Source organism: Schistocerca cancellata, chromosome 1, assembly GCF_023864275.1.
Source record: "Schistocerca cancellata isolate TAMUIC-IGC-003103 chromosome 1, iqSchCanc2.1, whole genome shotgun sequence".
Classification (NCBI taxonomy): Eukaryota; Metazoa; Arthropoda; class Insecta; order Orthoptera; family Acrididae; genus Schistocerca; species Schistocerca cancellata.
In genome coordinates, this window is record NC_064626.1 from 3,437,490 (window position 1) to 3,463,615 (window position 26,126).

The following is a 26,126-nucleotide window of genomic DNA, read 5'->3' on the forward strand; positions in this document are numbered from 1 at the left end:
AACGTTCAGGGCCTCCTAATGACGATGGATCACTCAAATTGCGTCCCGATTCAATATATGGTCCTCCAGCCGACTTGACTCCATGGGTCTATTGCTGCCTCGGGCACCTTATGGCCGTTCTGCTGTGAGTCTAGATTATCGAATGGGACGAAAAACTGATAGTGAATTGTAACGTTCAGGGCCACCTAATGACGATGGACTACGCAAATTGCGTCCCGATTCAATACATCGTCCTTAAGCCGAGTTGACTCCATGGGTCTATTGCTGGGTCGGGCACCTTATGGCCGTTCTGCTGTGAGTCTAGATTATCGAATGGGACGAAAAACAGATAGTGAATTGTAACGTTCAGGGCCACCTAATGACGATGGATCACTCAAATTGCGTCCCGATTCAATACATCGTCCTCCAGCCGAGTTGACTCCATGGGTCTATTGCTGCCTCGGGCACCTTATGGCCGTTCTGCTGTGAGTCAAAGATTTTCGAATCGGACGAAAAACTGATAGTGAATTGTAACATTCAGGGCCACCTAATGACGATGGACCACGCAAATTGCGTCCTGATTCAATACATCGTCCTCCAGCAGACTTGACTTCATGGGTCTATTGCTGCCTCGGGCACCTTATGGCCGTTCTGCTGTGAGTCAAAGATTTTCGAATCGGACGAAAAACTGGTAGTGAATTGTAACGTTCAGGCCCACCTAATGACGATGGATCACTCAAATTGCGTCCCGATTCAATACATCGTCCTCCAGCCGAATGGACTCCATGGGTCTATTGCTGCCTCGGGCACCTTATGGCCGTTCTGCAGTGAGTCTAGATTATCGAATGGGACGAAAAACTGATAGTGAATTGTAACGTTCAGGGCCACCTAATGACGATGGATCACTCAAATTGCGTCCCGATTCAATACATCGTCCCCAGCCGACTTGTCTCCATGAGTCTATTGCTGCCTCGGGCACCTTATGGCCGTTCTGCTGTGAGTCTAGATTATCGAATGGGACGAAAAACTGATAGTGAATTGTAACGTTCAGGGCCACCTAATGACGATGGATCACTCACATTGCGTCCTGATTCAATACATCGTCCTCCAGCAGACTTGACTTCATGGGTCTATTGCTGCCTCGGGTACCTTATGGCCGTTCTGCTGTGAGTCAAAGATTTTCGAATCGAACGAAAAACTGGTAGTGAATTGTAACATTCAGGGCCACCTAATGACGATGGATCACTCAAATTGCGTCCCGATTCAATACATCGTCCTCCAGCAGACTTGTCTCCATGGGTCGATTGCTGCCTCGGGCACCTTATGGCCGTTCTGCTGTGAGTCAAAGATTTTCGAATCGGACGAAAAACTGATAGTGATTTGTAACATTCAGGGCCACCTAATGACGATGGACCACACAAATTGCGTCCCGATTCAGTACATCGTCCACTAGCCGACTTGACTCCATGGGACTATTGCTGCCTCGGGCACCTTATGGCCGTTCTGCTGTGAGTCTAGATTATAGAATGGGATGAAAAATTGATAGTGAATTGTAACGTTCAGGGCCACCTAATGACGATGGATCACTCAAATTGCGTCCCGATTCAATACATCGTCCTCCAGCAGTCTTGTCTCCACGGGTCTATTGCTGCCTCGGGCACCTTATGGCAGGCCTGCTGTGACTCAAAGATTTTCGAATCGGACGAAAAACTGATAGTGAATTGTAACGTTCAGGGCCTCCTAATGACGATGGATCACTCAAATTGCGTCCCGATTCAATACATCGTCCTCCAGCCAACTTGACTCCATGGGTCTATTGCTGCCTCGGGTACCTTATGGCCGTTCTGCAGTGAGTCTAGATTATCGAATGGGACGAAAAACTGATAGTGAATTGTAACGTTCAGAGCCTCCTAATGACGATGGATCACTCAAATTGAGTCCCGATTCAATACATCGTCCTCCAGCAGACTTGTCTCCATGGGTCGATTGCTGCCTCGGGCACCTAATGGCCGTTCTGCTGTGAGTCAAAGATTTTCGAATCGGACGAAAAACTGATAGTGAATTGTAACATTCAGGGCCACCTAATGACGATGGACCACGCAAATTGCGTCCCGATTCAATACATCGTCCTTTAGCCGAGTTGACTCCATGGGTCTATTGCTGCCTCGGGCACCTTATCGCCGTTCTGCTGTGAATCTAGATTATCGAATGGGACGAAAAACTGATAGTGAATTGTAACGTTCAGGGCCACCTAATGACGATGGATCACTCAAATTGCGTCCCGATTCAATACATCGTCCCCAGCCGACTTGTCTCCATGGGTCTATTGCTGCCTCGGGCACCTTATGGCCGTTCTGCTGTGAGTCTAGATTATCGAATGGGACGAAAAACTGATAGTGAATTGTAACGTTCAGGGCCACCTAATGACGATAGATCACTCAAATTGCGTCCTGATTCAATACATCGTCCTCCAGCAGACGTGACTTCATGGGTCTATTGCTGCCTCGGGCACCTTATGGCCGTTCTGCTGTGAGTCAAAGATTTTCGAATCGGACGAAAAACTGATACTGAATTGTAACGTTCAGGCCCACCTAACGACGATGGATCACTCAAATTGCGTCCCGATTCAATACATCGTCCTCCAGCCGACTTGACTCCATGGGTCTATTGCTGCCTCGGGCACCTTATGGCCGTTCTGCAGTGAGTCTAGATTATCGAATGGGACGAAAAACTGATAGTGAATTGTAACGTTCAGGGCCTCCTAATGACGATGGATCACTCAAATTGCGTCCCGATTCAATATATGGTCCTCCAGCCGACTTGACTCCATGGGTCTATTGCTGCCTCGGGCACCTTATGGCCGTTCTGCTGTGAGTCTAGATTATCGAATGGGACGAAAAACTGATAGTGAATTGTAACGTTCAGGGCCACCTAATGACGATGGACTACGCAAATTGCGTCCCGATTCAATACATCGTCCTTTAGCCGAGTTGACTCCATGGGTCTATTGCTGGGTCGGGCACCTTATGGCCGTTCTGCTGTGAGTCTAGATTATCGAATGGGACGAAAAACAGATAGTGAATTGTAACGTTCAGGGCCACCTAATGACGATGGATCACTCAAATTGCGTCCCGATTCAATACATCGTCCTCCAGCCGAGTTGACTCCATGGGTCTATTGCTGCCTCGGGCACCTTATGGCCGTTCTGCTGTGAGTCAAAGATTTTCGAATCGGACGAAAAACTGATAGAGAATTGTAACATTCAGGGCCACCTAATGACGATGGACCACGCAAATTGCGTCCTGATTCAATACATCGTCCTCCAGCAGACTTGTCTCCATGGGTCGATTGCTGCCTCGGGCACCTAATGGCCGTTCTGCTGTGAGTCAAAGATTTTCGAATCGGACGAAAAACTGATAGTGAATTGTAACATTCAGGGCCACCTAATGACGATGGACCACGCAAATTGCGTCCCGATTCAATACATCGTCCTTTAGCCGAGTTGACTCCATGGGTCTATTGCTGCCTCGGGCACCTTATCGCCGTTCTGCTGTGAATCTAGATTATCGAATGGGACGAAAAACTGATAGTGAATTGTAACGTTCAGGGCCACCTAATGACGATGGATCACTCAAATTGCGTCCCGATTCAATACATCGTCCCCAGCCGACTTGTCTCCATGGGTCTATTGCTGCCTCGGGCACCTTATGGCCGTTCTGCTGTGAGTCTAGATTATCGAATGGGACGAAAAACTGATAGTGAATTGTAACGTTCAGGGCCACCTAATGACGATAGATCACTCAAATTGCGTCCTGATTCAATACATCGTCCTCCAGCAGACGTGACTTCATGGGTCTATTGCTGCCTCGGGCACCTTATGGCCGTTCTGCTGTGAGTCAAAGATTTTCGAATCGGACGAAAAACTGATACTGAATTGTAACGTTCAGGCCCACCTAACGACGATGGATCACTCAAATTGCGTCCCGATTCAATACATCGTCCTCCAGCCGACTTGACTCCATGGGTCTATTGCTGCCTCGGGCACCTTATGGCCGTTCTGCAGTGAGTCTAGATTATCGAATGGGACGAAAAACTGATAGTGAATTGTAACGTTCAGGGCCTCCTAATGACGATGGATCACTCAAATTGCGTCCCGATTCAATATATGGTCCTCCAGCCGACTTGACTCCATGGGTCTATTGCTGCCTCGGGCACCTTATGGCCGTTCTGCTGTGAGTCTAGATTATCGAATGGGACGAAAAACTGATAGTGAATTGTAACGTTCAGGGCCACCTAATGACGATGGACTACGCAAATTGCGTCCCGATTCAATACATCGTCCTTAAGCCGAGTTGACTCCATGGGTCTATTGCTGGGTCGGGCACCTTATGGCCGTTCTGCTGTGAGTCTAGATTATCGAATGGGACGAAAAACAGATAGTGAATTGTAACGTTCAGGGCCACCTAATGACGATGGATCACTCAAATTGCGTCCCGATTCAATACATCGTCCTCCAGCCGAGTTGACTCCATGGGTCTATTGCTGCCTCGGGCACCTTATGGCCGTTCTGCTGTGAGTCAAAGATTTTCGAATCGGACGAAAAACTGATAGTGAATTGTAACATTCAGGGCCACCTAATGACGATGGACCACGCAAATTGCGTCCTGATTCAATACATCGTCCTCCAGCAGACTTGACTTCATGGGTCTATTGCTGCCTCGGGCACCTTATGGCCGTTCTGCTGTGAGTCAAAGATTTTCGAATCGGACGAAAAACTGGTAGTGAATTGTAACGTTCAGGCCCACCTAATGACGATGGATCACTCAAATTGCGTCCCGATTCAATACATCGTCCTCCAGCCGAATGGACTCCATGGGTCTATTGCTGCCTCGGGCACCTTATGGCCGTTCTGCAGTGAGTCTAGATTATCGAATGGGACGAAAAACTGATAGTGAATTGTAACGTTCAGGGCCACCTAATGACGATGGATCACTCAAATTGCGTCCCGATTCAATACATCGTCCCCAGCCGACTTGTCTCCATGAGTCTATTGCTGCCTCGGGCACCTTATGGCCGTTCTGCTGTGAGTCTAGATTATCGAATGGGACGAAAAACTGATAGTGAATTGTAACGTTCAGGGCCACCTAATGACGATGGATCACTCACATTGCGTCCTGATTCAATACATCGTCCTCCAGCAGACTTGACTTCATGGGTCTATTGCTGCCTCGGGTACCTTATGGCCGTTCTGCTGTGAGTCAAAGATTTTCGAATCGAACGAAAAACTGGTAGTGAATTGTAACATTCAGGGCCACCTAATGACGATGGATCACTCAAATTGCGTCCCGATTCAATACATCGTCCTCCAGCAGACTTGTCTCCATGGGTCGATTGCTGCCTCGGGCACCTTATGGCCGTTCTGCTGTGAGTCAAAGATTTTCGAATCGGACGAAAAACTGATAGTGATTTGTAACATTCAGGGCCACCTAATGACGATGGACCACACAAATTGCGTCCCGATTCAGTACATCGTCCACTAGCCGACTTGACTCCATGGGACTATTGCTGCCTCGGGCACCTTATGGCCGTTCTGCTGTGAGTCTAGATTATAGAATGGGATGAAAAATTGATAGTGAATTGTAACGTTCAGGGCCACCTAATGACGATGGATCACTCAAATTGCGTCCCGATTCAATACATCGTCCTCCAGCAGTCTTGTCTCCACGGGTCTATTGCTGCCTCGGGCACCTTATGGCAGGCCTGCTGTGACTCAAAGATTTTCGAATCGGACGAAAAACTGATAGTGAATTGTAACGTTCAGGGCCTCCTAATGACGATGGATCACTCAAATTGCGTCCCGATTCAATACATCGTCCTCCAGCCGACTTGACTCCATGGGTCTATTGCTGCCTCGGGTACCTTATGGCCGTTCTGCAGTGAGTCTAGATTATCGAATGGGACGAAAAACTGATAGTGAATTGTAACGTTCAGAGCCTCCTAATGACGATGGATCACTCAAATTGAGTCCCGATTCAATACATCGTCCTCCAGCAGACTTGTCTCCATGGGTCGATTGCTGCCTCGGGCACCTAATGGCCGTTCTGCTGTGAGTCAAAGATTTTCGAATCGGACGAAAAACTGATAGTGAATTGTAACATTCAGGGCCACCTAATGACGATGGACCACGCAAATTGCGTCCCGATTCAATACATCGTCCTTTAGCCGAGTTGACTCCATGGGTCTATTGCTGCCTCGGGCACCTTATCGCCGTTCTGCTGTGAATCTAGATTATCGAATGGGACGAAAAACTGATAGTGAATTGTAACGTTCAGGGCCACCTAATGACGATGGATCACTCAAATTGCGTCCCGATTCAATACATCGTCCCCAGCCGACTTGTCTCCATGGGTCTATTGCTGCCTCGGGCACCTTATGGCCGTTCTGCTGTGAGTCTAGATTATCGAATGGGACGAAAAACTGATAGTGAATTGTAACGTTCAGGGCCACCTAATGACGATAGATCACTCAAATTGCGTCCTGATTCAATACATCGTCCTCCAGCAGACGTGACTTCATGGGTCTATTGCTGCCTCGGGCACCTTATGGCCGTTCTGCTGTGAGTCAAAGATTTTCGAATCGGACGAAAAACTGATACTGAATTGTAACGTTCAGGCCCACCTAACGACGATGGATCACTCAAATTGCGTCCCGATTCAATACATCGTCCTCCAGCCGACTTGACTCCATGGGTCTATTGCTGCCTCGGGCACCTTATGGCCGTTCTGCAGTGAGTCTAGATTATCGAATGGGACGAAAAACTGATAGTGAATTGTAACGTTCAGGGCCTCCTAATGACGATGGATCACTCAAATTGCGTCCCGATTCAATATATGGTCCTCCAGCCGACTTGACTCCATGGGTCTATTGCTGCCTCGGGCACCTTATGGCCGTTCTGCTGTGAGTCTAGATTATCGAATGGGACGAAAAACTGATAGTGAATTGTAACGTTCAGGGCCACCTAATGACGATGGACTACGCAAATTGCGTCCCGATTCAATACATCGTCCTTTAGCCGAGTTGACTCCATGGGTCTATTGCTGGGTCGGGCACCTTATGGCCGTTCTGCTGTGAGTCTAGATTATCGAATGGGACGAAAAACAGATAGTGAATTGTAACGTTCAGGGCCACCTAATGACGATGGATCACTCAAATTGCGTCCCGATTCAATACATCGTCCTCCAGCCGAGTTGACTCCATGGGTCTATTGCTGCCTCGGGCACCTTATGGCCGTTCTGCTGTGAGTCAAAGATTTTCGAATCGGACGAAAAACTGATAGAGAATTGTAACATTCAGGGCCACCTAATGACGATGGACCACGCAAATTGCGTCCTGATTCAATACATCGTCCTCCAGCAGACTTGACTTCATGGGTCTATTGCTGCCTCGGGCACCTTATGGCCGTTCTGCTGTGAGTCAAAGATTTTCGAATCGGACGAAAAACTGGTAGTGAATTGTAACGTTCAGGCCCACCTAATGACGATGGATCACTCAAATTGCGTCCCGATTCAATACATCGTCCTCCAGCCGAATTGACTCCATGGGTCTATTGCTGCCTCGGGCACCTTATGGCCGTTCTGCAGTGAGTCTAGATTATCGAATGGGACGAAAAACTGATAGTGAATTGTAACGTTCAGGGCCTCCTAATGACGATGGATCACTCAAATTGCGTCCCGATTCAATACATCGTCCTCCAGCCGACTTGACTCCATGGGTCTATTGCTGCCTCGGGCACCTTATGGCCGTTCTGCTGTGAGTCTAGATTATCGAATGGGACGAAAAACTGATAGTGAATTGTAACGTTCAGGGCCTCCTAATGACGATGGATCACTCAAATTGCGTCCCGATTCAATACATGGTCCTCCAGCCGACTTGACTCCATGGGTCTATTGCTGCCTCGGGCACCTTATGGCCGTTCTGCTGTGAGTCTAGATTATCGAATGGGACGAAAAACTGATAGTGAATTGTAACGTTCAGGGCCACCTAATGACGATGGACTACGCAAATTGCGTCCCGATTCAATACATCGTCCTTTAGCCGAGTTGACTCCATGGCTCTATTGCTGGGTCGGGCACCTTATGGCCGTTCTGCTGTGATTCTAGATTATCGAATGGGACGAAAAACAGATAGTGAATTGTAACGTTCAGGGCCACCTAATGACGATGGATCACTCAAATTGCGTCCCGATTCAATACATCGTCCCCAGCCGACTTGTCTCCATGAGTCTATTGCTGCCTCGGGCACCTTATGGCCGTTCTGCTGTGAGTCTAGATTATCGAATGGGACGAAAAACTGATAGTGAATTGTAACGTTCAGGGCCACCTAATGACGATGGATCACTCAAATTGCGTCCTGATTCAATACATCGTCCTCCAGCAGACTTGACTTCATGGGTCTATTGCTGCCTCGGATACCTTATGGCCGTTCTGCTGTGAGTCAAAGATTTTCGAATCGAACGAAAAACTGGTAGTGAATTGTAACATTCAGGGCCACCTAATGACGATGGATCACTCAAATTGCGTCCCGATTCAATACATCGTCCTCCAGCAGACTTGTCTCCATGGGTCGATTGCTGCCTCGGGCACCTTATGGCCGTTCTGCTGTGAGTCAAAGATTTTCGAATCGGACGAAAAACTGATAGTGATTTGTAACATTCAGGGCCACCTAATGACGATGGACCACACAAATTGCGTCCCGATTCAGTACATCGTCCACTAGGCGACTTGACTCCATGGGACTATTGCTGCCTCGGGCACCTTATGGCCGTTCTGCTGTGAGTCTAGATTATAGAATGGGATGAAAAATTGATAGTGAATTGTAACGTTCAGGGCCACCTAATGACGATCGATCACTCAAATTGCGTCCCGATTCAATACATCGTCCTCCAGCAGTCTTGTCTCCACGGGTCTATTGCTGCCTCGGGCACCTTATGGCAGGCCTGCTGTGACTCAAAGATTTTCGAATCGGACGAAAAACTGATAGTGAATTGTAACGTTCAGGGCCTCCTAATGACGATGGATCACTCAAATTGCGACCCGATTCAATACATCGTCCTCCAGCCGACTTGACTCCATGGGTCTATTGCTGCCTCGGGTACCTTATGGCCGTTCTGCAGTGAGTCTAGATTATCGAATGGGACGAAAAACTGATAGTGAATTGTAACGTTCAGAGCCTCCTAATGACGATGGATCACTCAAATTGAGTCCCGATTCAATACATCGTCCTCCAGCAGACTTGTCTCCATGGGTCGATTGCTGCCTCGGGCACCTAATGGCCGTTCTGCTGTGAGTCAAAGATTTTCGAATCGGACGAAAAACTGATAGTGAATTGTAACATTCAGGGCCACCTAATGACGATGGACCACGCAAATTGCGTCCTGATTCAATACATCGTCCTCCAGCCGACTTGACTTCATGGGTCTATTGCTGCCTCGGGCACCTTATGGCCGTTCTGCTGTGAGTCAAAGATTTTCGAATCGGACGAAAAACTGGTAGTGAATTGTAACGTTCAGGCCCACCTAATGACGATGGATCACTCAAATTGCGTCCCGATTCAATACATCGTCCTCCAGCCGAATTGACTCCATGGGTCTATTGCTGCCTCGGGCACCTTATGGCCGTTCTGCAGTGAGTCTAGATTATCGAATGGGACGAAAAACTGATAGTGAATTGTAACGTTCAGGGCCACCTAATGACGATGGATCACTCAAATTGCGTACCGATTCAATACATCGTCCCCAGCCGACTTGTCTCCATGGGTCTATTGCTGCCTCGGGCACCTTATGGCCGTTCTGCTGTGAGTCTAGATTATCGAATGGGACGAAAAACTGATAGTGAATTGTAACGTTCAGGGCCACCTAATGACGATAGATCACTCAAATTGCGTCCTGATTCAATACATCGTCCTCCAGCAGACGTGACTTCATGGGTCTATTGCTGCCTCGGGCACCTTATGGCCGTTCTGCTGTGAGTCAAAGATTTTCGAATCGGACGAAAAACTGATACTGAATTGTAACGTTCAGGCCCACCTAACGACGATGGATCACTCAAATTGCGTCCCGATTCAATACATCGTCCTCCAGCCGACTTGACTCCATGGGTCTATTGCTGCCTCGGGCACCTTATGGCCGTTCTGCAGTGAGTCTAGATTATCGAATGGGACGAAAAACTGATAGTGAATTGTAACGTTCAGGGCCTCCTAATGACGATGGATCACTCAAATTGCGTCCCGATTCAATATATGGTCCTCCAGCCGACTTGACTCCATGGGTCTATTGCTGCCTCGGGCACCTTATGGCCGTTCTGCTGTGAGTCTAGATTATCGAATGGGACGAAAAACTGATAGTGAATTGTAACGTTCAGGGCCACCTAATGACGATGGACTACGCAAATTGCGTCCCGATTCAATACATCGTCCTTTAGCCGAGTTGACTCCATGGGTCTATTGCTGGGTCGGGCACCTTATGGCCGTTCTGCTGTGAGTCTAGATTATCGAATGGGACGAAAAACAGATAGTGAATTGTAACGTTCAGGGCCACCTAATGACGATGGATCACTCAAATTGCGTCCCGATTCAATACATCGTCCTCCAGCCGAGTTGACTCCATGGGTCTATTGCTGCCTCGGGCACCTTATGGCCGTTCTGCTGTGAGTCAAAGATTTTCGAATCGGACGAAAAACTGATAGAGAATTGTAACATTCAGGGCCACCTAATGACGATGGACCACGCAAATTGCGTCCTGATTCAATACATCGTCCTCCAGCAGACTTGACTTCATGGGTCTATTGCTGCCTCGGGCACCTTATGGCCGTTCTGCTGTGAGTCAAAGATTTTCGAATCGGACGAAAAACTGGTAGTGAATTGTAACGTTCAGGCCCACCTAATGACGATGGATCACTCAAATTGCGTCCCGATTCAATACATCGTCCTCCAGCCGAATTGACTCCATGGGTCTATTGCTGCCTCGGGCACCTTATGGCCGTTCTGCAGTGAGTCTAGATTATCGAATGGGACGAAAAACTGATAGTGAATTGTAACGTTCAGGGCCTCCTAATGACGATGGATCACTCAAATTGCGTCCCGATTCAATACATCGTCCTCCAGCCGACTTGACTCCATGGGTCTATTGCTGCCTCGGGCACCTTATGGCCGTTCTGCTGTGAGTCTAGATTATCGAATGGGACGAAAAACTGATAGTGAATTGTAACGTTCAGGGCCTCCTAATGACGATGGATCACTCAAATTGCGTCCCGATTCAATACATGGTCCTCCAGCCGACTTGACTCCATGGGTCTATTGCTGCCTCGGGCACCTTATGGCCGTTCTGCTGTGAGTCTAGATTATCGAATGGGACGAAAAACTGATAGTGAATTGTAACGTTCAGGGCCACCTAATGACGATGGACTACGCAAATTGCGTCCCGATTCAATACATCGTCCTTTAGCCGAGTTGACTCCATGGCTCTATTGCTGGGTCGGGCACCTTATGGCCGTTCTGCTGTGATTCTAGATTATCGAATGGGACGAAAAACAGATAGTGAATTGTAACGTTCAGGGCCACCTAATGACGATGGATCACTCAAATTGCGTCCCGATTCAATACATCGTCCCCAGCCGACTTGTCTCCATGAGTCTATTGCTGCCTCGGGCACCTTATGGCCGTTCTGCTGTGAGTCTAGATTATCGAATGGGACGAAAAACTGATAGTGAATTGTAACGTTCAGGGCCACCTAATGACGATGGATCACTCAAATTGCGTCCTGATTCAATACATCGTCCTCCAGCAGACTTGACTTCATGGGTCTATTGCTGCCTCGGGTACCTTATGGCCGTTCTGCTGTGAGTCAAAGATTTTCGAATCGATCGAAAAACTGGTAGTGAATTGTAACATTCAGGGCCACCTAATGACGATGGATCACTCAAATTGCGTCCCGATTCAATACATCGTCCTCCAGCAGACTTGTCTCCATGGGTCGATTGCTGCCTCGGGCACCTTATGGCCGTTCTGCTGTGAGTCAAAGATTTTCGAATCGGACGAAAAACTGATAGTGATTTGTAACATTCAGGGCCACCTAATGACGATGGACCACACAAATTGCGTCCCGATTCAGTACATCGTCCACTAGGCGACTTGACTCCATGGGACTATTGCTGCCTCGGGCACCTTATGGCCGTTCTGCTGTGAGTCTAGATTATAGAATGGGATGAAAAATTGATAGTGAATTGTAACGTTCAGGGCCACCTAATGACGATCGATCACTCAAATTGCGTCCCGATTCAATACATCGTCCTCCAGCAGTCTTGTCTCCACGGGTCTATTGCTGCCTCGGGCACCTTATGGCAGGCCTGCTGTGACTCAAAGATTTTCGAATCGGACGAAAAACTGATAGTGAATTGTAACGTTCAGGGCCTCCTAATGACGATGGATCACTCAAATTGCGACCCGATTCAATACATCGTCCTCCAGCCGACTTGACTCCATGGGTCTATTGCTGCCTCGGGTTCCTTATGGCCGTTCTGCAGTGAGTCTAGATTATCGAATGGGACGAAAAACTGATAGTGAATTGTAACGTTCAGAGCCTCCTAATGACGATGGATCACTCAAATTGAGTCCCGATTCAATACATCGTCCTCCAGCAGACTTGTCTCCATGGGTCGATTGCTGCCTCGGGCACCTAATGGCCGTTCTGCTGTGAGTCAAAGATTTTCGAATCGGACGGAAAACTGATAGTGAATTGTAACATTCAGGGCCACCTAATGACGATGGACCACGCAAATTGCGTCCTGATTCAATACATCGTCCTCCAGCAGACTTGACTTCATGGGTCTATTGCTGCCTCGGGCACCTTATGGCCGTTCTGCTGTGAGTCAAAGATTTTCGAATCGGACGAAAAACTGGTAGTGAATTGTAACGTTCAGGCCCACCTAATGACGATGGATCACTCAAATTGCGTCCCGATTCAATACATCGTCCTCCAGCCGAATTGACTCCATGGGTCTATTGCTGCCTCGGGCACCTTATGGCCGTTCTGCAGTGAGTCTAGATTATCGAATGGGACGAAAAACTGATAGTGAATTGTAACGTTCAGGGCCACCTAATGACGATGGATCACTCAAATTGCGTCCCGATTCAATACATCGTCCCCAGCCGACTTGTCTCCATGAGTCTATTGCTGCCTCGGGCACCTTATGGCCGTTCTGCTGTGAGTCTAGATTATCGAATGGGACGAAAAACTGATAGTGAATTGTAACGTTCAGGGCCACCTAATGACGATGGATCACTCAAATTGCGTCCTGATTCAATACATCGTCCTCCAGCAGACTTGACTTCATGGGTCTATTGCTGCCTCGGGTACCTTATGGCCGTTCTGCTGTGAGTCAAAGATTTTCGAATCGAACGAAAAACTGGTAGTGAATTGTAACATTCAGGGCCACCTAATGACGATGGATCACTCAAATTGCGTCCCGATTCAATACATCGTCCTCCAGCAGACTTGTCTCCATGGGTCGATTGCTGCCTCGGGCACCTTATGGCCGTTCTGCTGTGAGTCAAAGATTTTCGAATCGGACGAAAAACTGATAGTGATTTGTAACATTCAGGGCCACCTAATGACGATGGACCACACAAATTGCGTCCCGATTCAGTACATCGTCCACTAGCCGACTTGACTCCATGGGACTATTGCTGCCTCGGGCACCTTATGGCCGTTCTGCTGTGAGTCTAGATTATAGAATGGGATGAAAAATTGATAGTGAATTGTAACGTTCAGGGCCACCTAATGACGATGGATCACTCAAATTGCGTCCCGATTCAATACATCGTCCTCCAGCAGTCTTGTCTCCACGGGTCTATTGCTGCCTCGGGCACCTTATGGCAGGCCTGCTGTGACTCAAAGATTTTCGAATCGGACGAAAAACTGATAGTGAATTGTAACGTTCAGGGCCTCCTAATGACGATGGATCACTCAAATTGCGTCCCGATTCAATACATCGTCCTCCAGCCGACTTGACTCCATGGGTCTATTGCTGCCTCGGGTACCTTATGGCCGTTCTGCAGTGAGTCTAGATTATCGAATGGGACGAAAAACTGATAGTGAATTGTAACGTTCAGAGCCTCCTAATGACGATGGATCACTCAAATTGAGTCCCGATTCAATACATCGTCCTCCAGCAGACTTGTCTCCATGGGTCGATTGCTGCCTCGGGCACCTAATGGCCGTTCTGCTGTGAGTCAAAGATTTTCGAATCGGACGAAAAACTGATAGTGAATTGTAACATTCAGGGCCACCTAATGACGATGGACCACGCAAATTGCGTCCCGATTCAATACATCGTCCTTTAGCCGAGTTGACTCCATGGGTCTATTGCTGCCTCGGGCACCTTATCGCCGTTCTGCTGTGAATCTAGATTATCGAATGGGACGAAAAACTGATAGTGAATTGTAACGTTCAGGGCCACCTAATGACGATGGATCACTCAAATTGCGTCCCGATTCAATACATCGTCCCCAGCCGACTTGTCTCCATGGGTCTATTGCTGCCTCGGGCACCTTATGGCCGTTCTGCTGTGAGTCTAGATTATCGAATGGGACGAAAAACTGATAGTGAATTGTAACGTTCAGAGCCTCCTAATGACGATGGATCACTCAAATTGAGTCCCGATTCAATACATCGTCCTCCAGCAGACTTGTCTCCATGGGTCGATTGCTGCCTCGGGCACCTAATGGCCGTTCTGCTGTGAGTCAAAGATTTTCGAATCGGACGAAAAACTGATAGTGAATTGTAACGTTCAGGGCCACCTAATGACGATGGACTACGCAAATTGCGTCCCGATTCAATACATCGTCCTTTAGCCGAGTTGACTCCATGGGTCTATTGCTGGGTCGGGCACCTTATGGCCGTTCTGCTGTGAGTCTAGATTATCGAATGGGACGAAAAACAGATAGTGAATTGTAACGTTCAGGGCCACCTAATGACGATGGATCACTCAAATTGCGTCCCGATTCAATACATCGTCCTCCAGCCGAGTTGACTCCATGGGTCTATTGCTGCCTCGGGCACCTTATGGCCGTTCTGCTGTGAGTCAAAGATTTTCGAATCGGACGAAAAACTGATAGAGAATTGTAACATTCAGGGCCACCTAATGACGATGGACCACGCAAATTGCGTCCTGATTCAATACATCGTCCTCCAGCAGACTTGACTTCATGGGTCTATTGCTGCCTCGGGCACCTTATGGCCGTTCTGCTGTGAGTCAAAGATTTTCGAATCGGACGAAAAACTGGTAGTGAATTGTAACGTTCAGGCCCACCTAATGACGATGGATCACTCAAATTGCGTCCCGATTCAATACATCGTCCTCCAGCCGAATTGACTCCATGGGTCTATTGCTGCCTCGGGCACCTTATGGCCGTTCTGCAGTGAGTCTAGATTATCGAATGGGACGAAAAACTGATAGTGAATTGTAACGTTCAGGGCCTCCTAATGACGATGGATCACTCAAATTGCGTCCCGATTCAATACATCGTCCTCCAGCCGACTTGACTCCATGGGTCTATTGCTGCCTCGGGCACCTTATGGCCGTTCTGCTGTGAGTCTAGATTATCGAATGGGACGAAAAACTGATAGTGAATTGTAACGTTCAGGGCCTCCTAATGACGATGGATCACTCAAATTGCGTCCCGATTCAATACATGGTCCTCCAGCCGACTTGACTCCATGGGTCTATTGCTGCCTCGGGCACCTTATGGCCGTTCTGCTGTGAGTCTAGATTATCGAATGGGACGAAAAACTGATAGTGAATTGTAACGTTCAGGGCCACCTAATGACGATGGACTACGCAAATTGCGTCCCGATTCAATACATCGTCCTTTAGCCGAGTTGACTCCATGGCTCTATTGCTGGGTCGGGCACCTTATGGCCGTTCTGCTGTGATTCTAGATTATCGAATGGGACGAAAAACAGATAGTGAATTGTAACGTTCAGGGCCACCTAATGACGATGGATCACTCAAATTGCGTCCCGATTCAATACATCGTCCCCAGCCGACTTGTCTCCATGAGTCTATTGCTGCCTCGGGCACCTTATGGCCGTTCTGCTGTGAGTCTAGATTATCGAATGGGACGAAAAACTGATAGTGAATTGTAACGTTCAGGGCCACCTAATGACGATGGATCACTCAAATTGCGTCCTGATTCAATACATCGTCCTCCAGCAGACTTGACTTCATGGGTCTATTGCTGCCTCGGGTACCTTATGGCCGTTCTGCTGTGAGTCAAAGATTTTCGAATCGAACGAAAAACTGGTAGTGAATTGTAACATTCAGGGCCACCTAATGACGATGGATCACTCAAATTGCGTCCCGATTCAATACATCGTCCTCCAGCAGACTTGTCTCCATGGGTCGATTGCTGCCTCGGGCACCTTATGGCCATTCTGCTGTGAGTCAAGATTTTCGAATCGGACGAAAAACTGATAGTGATTTGTAACATTCAGGGCCACCTAATGACGATGGACCACACAAATTGCGTCCCGATTCAGTACATCGTCCACTAGGCGACTTGACTCCATGGGACTATTGCTGCCTCGGGCACCTTATGGCCGTTCTGCTGTGAGTCTAGATTATAGAATGGGATGAAAAATTGATAGTGAATTGTAACGTTCAGGGCCACCTAATGACGATCGATCACTCAAATTGCGTCCCGATTCAATACATCGTCCTCCAGCAGTCTTGTCTCCACGGGTCTATTGCTGCCTCGGGCACCTTATGGCAGGCCTGCTGTGACTCAAAGATTTTCGAATCGGACGAAAAACTGATAGTGAATTGTAACGTTCAGGGCCTCCTAATGACGATGGATCACTCAAATTGCGACCCGATTCAATACATCGTCCTCCAGCCGACTTGACTCCATGGGTCTATTGCTGCCTCGGGTACCTTATGGCCGTTCTGCAGTGAGTCTAGATTATCGAATGGGACGAAAAACTGATAGTGAATTGTAACGTTCAGAGCCTCCTAATGACGATGGATCACTCAAATTGAGTCCCGATTCAATACATCGTCCTCCAGCAGACTTGTCTCCATGGGTCGATTGCTGCCTCGGGCACCTAATGGCCGTTCTGCTGTGAGTCAAAGATTTTCGAATCGGACGAAAAACTGATAGTGAATTGTAACATTCAGGGCCACCTAATGACGATGGACCACGCAAATTGCGTCCCGATTCAATACATCGTCCTTTAGCCGAGTTGACTCCATGGGTCTATTGCTGCCTCGGGCACCTTATGGCCGTTCTGCTGTGAATCTAGATTATCGAATGGGACGAAAAACTGATAGTGAATTGTAACGTTCAGGGCCACCTAATGACGATGGATCACTCAAATTGCGTCCCGATTCAATACATCGTCCCCAGCCGACTTGTCTCCATGGGTCTATTGCTGCCTCGGGCACCTTATGGCCGTTCTGCTGTGAGTCTAGATTATCGAATGGGACGAAAAACTGATAGTGAATTGTAACGTTCAGGGCCACCTAATGACGATAGATCACTCAAATTGCGTCCTGATTCAATACATCGTCCTCCAGCAGACGTGACTTCATGGGTCTATTGCTGCCTCGGGCACCTTATGGCCGTTCTGCTGTGAGTCAAAGATTTTCGAATCGGACGAAAAACTGATACTGAATTGTAACGTTCAGGCCCACCTAACGACGATGGATCACTCAAATTGCGTCCCGATTCAATACATCGTCCTCCAGCCGACTTGACTCCATGGGTCTATTGCTGCCTCGGGCACCTTATGGCCGTTCTGCAGTGAGTCTAGATTATCGAATGGGACGAAAAACTGATAGTGAATTGTAACGTTCAGGGCCTCCTAATGACGATGGATCACTCAAATTGCGTCCCGATTCAATATATGGTCCTCCAGCCGACTTGACTCCATGGGTCTATTGCTGCCTCGGGCACCTTATGGCCGTTCTGCTGTGAGTCTAGATTATCGAATGGGACGAAAAACTGATAGTGAATTGTAACGTTCAGGGCCACCTAATGACGATGGACTACGCAAATTGCGTCCCGATTCAATACATCGTCCTTTAGCCGAGTTGACTCCATGGGTCTATTGCTGGGTCGGGCACCTTATGGCCGTTCTGCTGTGAGTCTAGATTATCGAATGGGACGAAAAACAGATAGTGAATTGTAACGTTCAGGGCCACCTAATGACGATGGATCACTCAAATTGCGTCCCGATTCAATACATCGTCCTCCAGCCGAGTTGACTCCATGGGTCTATTGCTGCCTCGGGCACCTTATGGCCGTTCTGCTGTGAGTCAAAGATTTTCGAATCGGACGAAAAACTGATAGTGAATTGTAACATTCAGGGCCACCTAATGACGATGGACCACGCAAATTGCGTCCTGATTCAATACATCGTCCTCCAGCAGACTTGACTTCATGGGTCTATTGCTGCCTCGGGCACCTTATGGCCGTTCTGCTGTGAGTCAAAGATTTTCGAATCGGACGAAAAACTGGTAGTGAATTGTAACGTTCAGGCCCACCTAATGACGATGGATCACTCAAATTGCGTCCCAATTCAATACATCGTCCTCCAGCCGAATTGACTCCATGGGTCTATTGCTGCCTCGGGCACCTTATGGCCGTTCTGCAGTGAGTCTAGATTATCGAATGGGACGAAAAACTGATAGTGAATTGTAACGTTCAGGGCCTCCTAATGACGATGGATCACTCAAATTGCGTCCCGATTCAATACATCGTCCTCCAGCCGACTTGACTCCATGGGTCTATTGCTGCCTCGGGCACCTTATGGCCGTTCTGCTGTGAGTCTAGATTATCGAATGGGACGAAAAACTGATAGTGAATTGTAACGTTCAGGGCCTCCTAATGACGATGGATCACTCAAATTGCGTCCCGATTCAATACATGGTCCTCCAGCCGACTTGACTCCATGGGTCTATTGCTGCCTCGGGCACCTTATGGCCGTTCTGCTGTGAGTCTAGATTATCGAATGGGACGAAAAACTGATAGTGAATTGTAACGTTCAGGGCCACCTAATGACGATGGACTACGCAAATTGCGTCCCGATTCAATACATCGTCCTTTAGCCGAGTTGACTCCATGGCTCTATTGCTGGGTCGGCCACCTTATGGCCGTTCTGCTGTGAGTCTAGATTATCGAATGGGACGAAAAACAGATAGTGAATTGTAACGTTCAGGGCCACCTAATGACGATGGATCACTCAAATTGCGTCCCGATTCAATACATCGTCCCCAGCCGACTTGTCTCCATGAGTCTATTGCTGCCTCGGGCACCTTATGGCCGTTCTGCTGTGAGTCTAGATTATCGAATGGGACGAAAAACTGATAGTGAATTGTAACGTTCAGGGCCACCTAATGACGATGGATCACTCAAATTGCGTCCTGATTCAATACATCGTCCTCCAGCAGACTTGACTTCATGGGTCTATTGCTGCCTCGGGTACCTTATGGCCGTTCTGCTGTGAGTCAAAGATTTTCGAATCGAACGAAAAACTGATAGTGAATTGTAACTTTCAGGGCCACCTAATGACGATGGATCACTCAAATTGCGTCCCGATTCAATACATCGTCCTCCAGCAGAGTTGTCTCCATGGGTCGATTGCTGCCTCGGGCACCTTATGGCCGTTCTGCTGTGAGTCAAAGATTTTCGAATCGGACGAAAAACTGATAGTGATTTGTAACATTCAGGGCCACCTAATGACGATGGACCACACAAATTGCGTCCCGATTCAGTACATCGTCCACTAGCCGACTTGACTCCATGGGACTATTGCTGCCTCGGGCACCTTATGGCCGTTCTGCTGTGAGTCTAGATTATAGAATGGGATGAAAAATTGATAGTGAATTGTAACGTTCAGGGCCACCTAATGACGATGGATCACTCAAATTGCGTCCCGATTCAATACATCGTCCTCCAGCAGTCTTGTCTCCACGGGTCTATTGCTGCCTCGGGCACCTTATGGCAGGCCTGCTGTGACTCAAAGATTTTCGAATCGGACGAAAAACTGATAGTGAATTGTAACGTTCAGGGCCTCCTAATGACGATGGATCACTCAAATTGCGTCCCGATTCAATACATCGTCCTCCAGCCGACTTGACTCCATGGGTCTATTGCTGCCTCGGGCACCTTATGGCCGTTCTGCAGTGAGTCTAGATTATCGAATGGGACGAAAAACTGATAGTGAATTGTAACGTTCAGAGCCTCCTAATGACGATGGATCACTCAAATTGCGTCCCGATTCAATACATCGTCCTCCAGCCGACTTGACTCCATGGGTCTATTGCTGCCTCGGGTACCTTATGGCCGTTCTGCTGTGAGTCTAGATAATCGAATGGGACGAAAAACTGATAGTGAATTGTAACGTTCAGGGCCTCCTAATGACGATGGATCACTCAAATTGCGTCCCGATTCAATACATCGTCCTCCAGCAGACTTGTCTCCATGGGTCGATTGCTGCCTCGGGCACCTAATGGCCGTTCTGCTGTGAGTCAAAGATTTTCGAATCGGACGAAAAACTGATAGTGAATTGTAACATTCAGGGCCACCTAATGACGATGGACCACGCAAATTGCGTCCTGATTCAATACATCGTCCTTTAGCCGAGTTGACTCCATGGGTCTATTGCTGCCTCGGGCACCTTATGGCCGTTCTGCTGTGAATCTAGATTATCGAATGGGACGAAAAACTGATAGTGAATTGTAACGTTCAGGGCCACCTAATGACGATGGATCACTCAAATTGCGTCCCGATTCAATACATCGTCCCCAGCCGACTTGTCTCCATGGGTCTATTGCTGCCTCGGGCACCTTATGGCCGTTCTGCTGTGAGTCTAGATTATCGAATGGGACGAAAAACTGATAGTGAATTGTAACGTTCAGGGCCTCCTAATGACGATGGATCACTCAAATTGCGTCCTGATTCAATACATCGTCCTCCAGCACACGTGACTTCATGGGTCTATTGCTGCCTCGGGCACCTTATGGCCGTTCTGCTGTGAGTCAAAGATTTTCGAATCGGACGAAAAACTGATACTGAATTGTAACGTTCAGGCCCACCTAACGACGATGGATCACTCAAATTGCGTCCCGATTCAATACATCGTCCTCCAGCCGACTTGACTCCATGGGTCTATTGCTGCCTCGGGCACCTTATGGCCGTTCTGCAGTGAGTCTAGATTATCGAATGGGACGAAAAACTTATAGTGAATTGTAACGTTCAGGGCCACCTAATGACGATGGACTACGCAAATTGCGTCCCGATTCAATTCATCGTCCTTTAGCCGAGTTGACTCCATGGGTCTATTGCTGGGGCGGGCACCTTATGGCCGTTCTGCTGTGAGTCTAGATTATCGAATGGGACGAAAAACAGATAGTGAATTGAAACGTTCAGGGCCACCTAATGACGATGGATCACTCAAATTGCGTCCCGATTCAATACATCGTCCCCAGCCGACTTGTCTCCATGGGTCTATTGCTGCCTCGGGCACCTTATGGCCGTTCTGCTGTGAGTCTAGATTATCGAATGGGACGAAAAACTAATAGTGAATTGTAACGTTCAGGGCCACCTAATGACGATGGATCACTCAAATTGCGTCCCGATTCAATACATCGTCCTCCAGCCGACTTGACTCCATGGGTCTATTGCTGCCTCGGGCACCTTATGGCCGTTCTGCTGTGAGTCTAGATTATCGAATGGGACGAAAAACTGATAGTGAATTGTAACGTTCAGGCCCTCCTAATGACGATGGATCACTCAAATTGCGTCCCGATTCAATACATCGTCCTCCAGCAGACTTGTCTCCATGGGTCGATTGCTGCCTCGGGCACCTAATGGCCGTCCTGCTGTGAGTCAAAGATTTTCGAATCGGACGAAAAACTGATAGTGAATTGTAACATTCAGGGCCACCTAATGACGATGGACCACGCAAATTGCGTCCCGATTCAATACATCGTCCTCCAGCCGAGTTGACTCCATGGGTCTATTGCTGCCTCGGGCACCTTATGGCCGTTCTGCTGTGAGTCAAAGATTTTCGAATCGGACGAAAAACTGATAGTGAATTGTAACATTCAGGGCCACCTAATGACGATGGACCACGCAAATAGCGTCCTGATTCAATACATCTTCCTCCAGCAGACTTGACTTCATGGGTCTATTGCTGCCTCGGGCACCTTATGGCCGTTCTGCTGTGAGTCAAAGATTTTCGAATCGGACGAAAAACTGGTAGTGAATTGTAACGTTCAGGCCCACCTAATGACGATGGATCACTCAAATTGCGTCCCGATTCAATACATCGTCCTCCAGCCGAATTGACTCCATGGGTCTATTGCTGCCTCGGGCACCTTATGGCCGTTCTGCAGTGAGTCTAGATTATCGAATGGGACGAAAAACTGATAGTGAATTGTAACGTTCAGGGCCTCCTAATGACGATGGATCACTCAAATTGCGTCCCGATTCAATACATCGTCCTCCAGCCGACTTGACTCCATGGGTCTATTGCTGCCTCGGGCACCTTATGGCCGTTCTGCTGTGAGTCTAGATTATCGAATGGGACGAAAAACTGATAGTGAATTGGAACGTTCAGGGCCTCCTAATGACGATGGATCACTCAAATTGCGTCCCGATTCAATACATCGTCCTCCAGCAGACTTGTCTCCATGGGTCGATTGCTGCCTCGGGCACCTAGTGGCCGTTCTGCTGTGAGTCAAAGATTATCGAATCGGACGAAAAACTGATAGTGAATTGTAACATTCAGGGCCACCTAATGACGATGGACCACGCAAATTGCGTCCCGATTCAATACATCGTCTTCCAGCCGAGTTGACTCCATGGGTCTATTGCTGCCTCGGGCACCTTATGGCCGTACTGCTGTGAGTCTAGATTATCGAATGGGACGAAGTACTGATAGTGAATTGTATCGTTCAGGGCCTCCTAATGACGATGGATCACTCAAATTGCGTCCCGATTCAATACATCGTCCTCCAGCCGACTTGACTCCATGGGTCTATTGCTGCCTCGGGCACCTTATGGCCGTTCTGCTGTGAGTCTAGATTATCGAATGGGACGAAAAACTGATAGTCAATTGTAACGTTCAGGCCATCCTAATGACGATGGATCACTCAAATTGCGTCCCGATTCAATACATCGTCCTCCAGCAGACTTGTCTCCATGGGTCGATTGCTGCCTCGGGCACCTAATGGCCGTCCTGCTGTGAGTCAAAGATTTTCGAATCGGACGAAAAACTGATAGTGAATTGTAACATTCAGGGCCACCTAATGACGATGGACCACGCAAATTGCGTCCCGATTCAATACATCGTCCTCCAGCCGAGTTGACTCCATGGGTCTATTGCTGCCTCGGGCACCTTATGGCCGTTCTGCTGTGAGTCAAAGATTTTCGAATCGGACGAAAAACTGATAGTGAATTGTAACATTCAGGGCCACCTAATGACGATGGACCACGCAAATTGCGTCCTGATTTAATACATCGTCCTCCAGCAGACTTGACTTCATGGGTCTATTGCTGCCTCGGGCACCTTATGGCCGTTCTGCTGTGAGTCAAAGATTTTCGAATCGGACGAAAAACTGGTAGTGAATTGTAACGTTCAGGCCCACCTAATGACGATGGATCACTCAAATTGCGTCCCGATTCAATACATCGTCCTCCAGCCGAATTGACTCCATGGGTCTATTGCTGCCTCGGGCACCTTATGGCCGTTCTGCAGTGAGTCTAGATTATCGAATGGGACGAAAAACTGATAGTGAATTGTAACGTTCAGGGCCTCCTAATGACGATGGATCACTCAAATTGCGTCCCGATTCAATACATCGTCCTCCAGCCGACTTGACTCCATGGGTCTATTGCTGCCTCGGGCACCTTATGGCCGTTCTGCTGTGAGTCTAGATTATCGAATGGGACGAAAAACTGATAGTGAATTGTAACGTTCAGGGCCTCCTAATGACGATGGATCACTCAAATTGCGTCCCGATTCAATACATGGTCCTCCAGCCGACTTGACTCCATGGGTCTATTGCTGCCTCGGGCACCTTATGGCCGTTCTGCTGTGAGTCTAGATTATCGAATGGGACGAAAAACTGATAGTGAATTGTAACGTTCAGGGCCACCTAATGACGATGGACTACGCAAATTGCGTCCCGATTCAATACATCGTAATTTAGCCGAGTTGACTCCATGGCTCTATTGCTGGGTCGGGCACCTTATGGCCGTTCTGCTGTGAGTCTAGATTATCGAATGGGACGAAAAACAGATAGTGAATTGTAACGTTCAGGGCCACCTAATGACGATGGATCACTCAAATTGCGTCCCGATTCAATACATCGTCCCCAGCCGACTTGTCTCCATGAGTCTATTGCTGCCTCGGGCACCTTATGGCCGTTCTGCTGTGAGTCTAGATTATCGAATGGGACGAAAAACTGATAGTGAATTGTAACGTTCAGGGCCACCTAATGACGATGGATCACTCAAATTGCGTCCTGATTCAATACATCGTCCTCCAGCAGACTTGACTTCATGGGTCTATTGCTGCCTCGGGTACCTTATGGCCGTTCTGCTGTGAGTCAAAGATTTTCGAATCGAACGAAAAACTGATAGTGAATTGTAACTTTCAGGGCCACCTAATGACGATGGATCACTCAAATTGCGTCCCGATTCAATACATCGTCCTCCAGCAGACTTGTCTCCATGGGTCGATTGCTGCCTCGGGCACCTTATGGCCGTTCTGCTGTGAGTCAAAGATTTTCGAATCGGACGAAAAACTGATAGTGATTTGTAACATTCAGGGCCACCTAATGACGATGGACCACACAAATTGCGTCCCGATTCAGTACATCGTCCACTAGCCGACTTGACTCCATGGGACTATAGCTGCCTCGGGCACCTTATGGCCGTTCTGCTGTGAGTCTAGATTATAGAATGGGATGAAAAATTGATAGTGAATTGTAACGTTCAGGGCCACCTAATGACGATGGATCACTCAAATTGCGTCCCGATTCAATACATCGTCCTCCAGCAGTCTTGTCTCCACGGGTCTATTGCTGCCTCGGGCACCTTATGGCAGGCCTGCTGTGACTCAAAGATTTTCGAATCGGACGAAAAACTGATAGTGAATTGTAACGTTCAGGGCCTCCTAATGACGATGGATCACTCAAATTGCGTCCCGATTCAATACATCGTCCTCCAGCCGACTTGACTCCATGGGTCTATTGCTGCCTCGGGCACCTTATGGCCGTTCTGCAGTGAGTCTAGATTATCGAATGGGACGAAAAACTGATAGTGAATTGTAACGTTCAGAGCCTCCTAATGACGATGGATCACTCAAATTGCGTCCCGATTCAATACATCGTCCTCCAGCCGACTTGACTCCATGGGTCTATTGCTGCCTCGGGTTCCTTATGGCCGTTCTGCTGTGAGTCTAGATAATCGAATGGGACGAAAAACTGATAGTGAATTGTAACGTTCAGGGCCTCCTAATGACGATGGATCACTCAAATTGCGTCCCGATTCAATACATCGTCCTCCAGCAGACTTGTCTCCATGGGTCGATTGCTGCCTCGGGCACCTAATGGCCGTTCTGCTGTGAGTCAAAGATTTTCGAATCGGACGAAAAACTGATAGTGAATTGTAACATTCAGGGCCACCTAATGACGATGGACCACGCAAATAGCGTCCTGATTCAATACATCGTCCTCCAGGAGACTTGACTTCATGGGTCTATTGCTGCCTCGGGCACCTTATGGCCGTTCTGCTGTGAGTCAAAGATTTTCGAATCGGACGAAAAACTGGTAGTGAATTGTAACGTTCAGGCCCACCTAATGACGATGGATCACTCAAATTGCGTCCCGATTCAATACATCGTCCTCCAGCCGAATTGACTCCATGGGTCTATTGCTGCCTCGGGCACCTTATGGCCGTTCTGCAGTGAGTCTAGATTATCGAATGGGACGAAAAACTGATAGTGAATTGTAACGTTCAGGGCCTCCTAATGACGATGGATCACTCAAATTGCGTCCCGATTCAATACATCGTCCTCCAGC